Source organism: Bison bison, unplaced genomic scaffold, assembly GCF_000754665.1.
Source record: "Bison bison bison isolate TAMUID 2011002044 unplaced genomic scaffold, Bison_UMD1.0 scf7180017864491, whole genome shotgun sequence".
Lineage (NCBI taxonomy): Eukaryota > Metazoa > Chordata > Mammalia > Artiodactyla > Bovidae > Bison > Bison bison.
Window position 1 is genome coordinate 19,422,071 of NW_011495050.1, and position 2,249 is coordinate 19,424,319.

The following is a 2,249-nucleotide window of genomic DNA, read 5'->3' on the forward strand; positions in this document are numbered from 1 at the left end:
GAGCAATACAATGCTTATTGAATGAGGATGTGACCATAGGCAAGGGTATATCTGGGTGAGAGAGAAGACTGGGAGGCTGGGGAAAGTTGGGGGCAGGATGGAATGACCTTTAACCTCCTAGGCAATAGGAGCAAAGGATCATTTTTTAAGGACAGATAATCATGATTGGTCCTGACTTTTGAAAAGCCCACTCTAGTTCCAGTGTGGAGTTTGCCATTGGCGTGCCAGCGGGGCTGGGGTGGGGGCTGTGTGGGGGGAGTGCAGGTGGCACTGATGGCAGCCTGACACAGAGGGACATTTGAGGGGCACAAGTGCGAAGTGAGGGGAGACAGACATTCTGCTCACAACTGGGGACCAACTGAGGAAGACCGTGAAGGCTGGATGGGAGACGAGAAGCCCATATGGGAAGAAGTAAAAACAAGGGCTTTAGTTTAGGTTCCTTTCTGCCTGAGGTGCCCGGGGAACATCTTTCTCCGAATCTCTAGGAATGCTGCCACCACCACAGTGTTCCTCCTACCCCTTTTCTTTCCTGTTTTGAATCACTCCCACAAGCCAGAAATGCTCCCTGCTCCTCAGCGTGCACGAGAACCATGCCAGCAGGCCCCACATTCCTGAGGAAGGGACCCATGGACCTCGAGGGCGGGCTGCGGCCTCCCCGGGGGCAGCTCCCTGACAGGAAGGCAGGCTGGGCACAGACAGGAGCTTCCTCTGCTGCAGCAGGTGCCCAGGGCCAGCTGCTCCAATCCCCTCCAGGCTCACATCAACAGGATGGGACAGCCCAGGCGGAAGGAAGCCCGCAGGGAGGGACGCCCGCCGCTGCAGACAGAAGCCGGGGCAGGGGATGAAGGGGAGACAGGAAGAGCTGCCTGAGCTGCTAAGCTGGCGCCCCTCCAGCAGATTCAGGAGAGGCAGTGACAGGCGGCCATTCAGTCCTCCTTCCCTCTCTCAGTGGGCGTGTCTAGCCCTGGTTGATCCTATTATTATTACTACTACTGTTGTTGGCTAGCCTGGGCCTGTTTCTAAAATATTTAATTCATTGATTTTCTTTTTTTTTCTTTCTGGCCATGCCCCGAGGCTTGCGGGATCTCAGTTCCGCAACCAGGGGTTGAACCCAGGCTATGGCAGTGAAAACACCCAGTCCAAACCACTGAAACGCCAAGGGATTCCCTAGTTTATTCCTTTTCTATACTCATTTTTGTGATTATGGGGAAAGAAAAGACACTTACATCATCAGCCTTTCAGTTACACGGAGAAGTGAGGCAACTGGAGGGGAAGGGCAGCGACTTCTGCCCCCTGTTAGCCAGTCCCAAGGAGTGGCTTTAAGTTTGTTTTAAGCCGCGCTATCACCCAAAGGGAGCCGACAAGGAGCCAAAGCAGAACCATAGGCTCGCAGTTCGGAGGCCCCAGACCGCCTCTGACCTGGTTCGGGATGGGGGTTGTGGAGGTGTGGCTGGGGCTTTCGCGGGACCGAGAGCAGGGGGTTTCGTGAATTCGATTTGGCGAGCATTCCCAACGCAACCCACTCCCTGGCTTGCCCTGGCTGGCGCCTCGAGACCCTAGAAGACCCCGCCCCCCCATCACCACCAGCAGTTTCCCGGCAGAGCGTTTCCGGAGGCCGTGGCCCAGGGTAGGTGTGGGGGTAGGGTCTACCTTTGAAACAGCTTGCAGACTGCAATTTAAACTTTACACCGAGCTCAAAACTCGGTTCTGCAACTGAGAGTCGGCTCCAGAGAAAGATTAAAAAACTCTGGCCTATGGCTCCAGCACCCCCACTGGTCTAGTTTTCGGGGCTTCCTGCAGTCCCCACACCATTCTCTCCACAGCCCTGGAGGAAGGATGGGCGGGGCGGACGGGGGCGGGCAACGCCGCCGGCAGTGCAGATGGAGAGGGCGAGCCAGCGCCTGCGGCCCGGGCGTGGGCGGGGGGGCGCAGGAGCAGGTGTCCGCTCGGTGACAGGATTCCCTTTCCCTCGCCTCCTCTTCCCTGGTGCTACCCACAGTTCAACTAGGCAAAAACCCAGCAAATGCTCCAGAAATCCAGCTCGGTCGGTCACCAGGCTCTCCTTTCTCGCCAGGAGCGCAAGAGGACGGGGCGATTCCAAATGCAAATCTCTTGGCTCTGGACCCTTGGCTTGCAGCCGCCGCCTCCCCAGCCTGGCCACCCGGCGTCCCGCCCACCCCGTGGCGGCGGCGGCCCGAGATGGGACCTCGCCCGCGGAGGCGAATGGGCGGAGCGGGCATCCCTCCCCA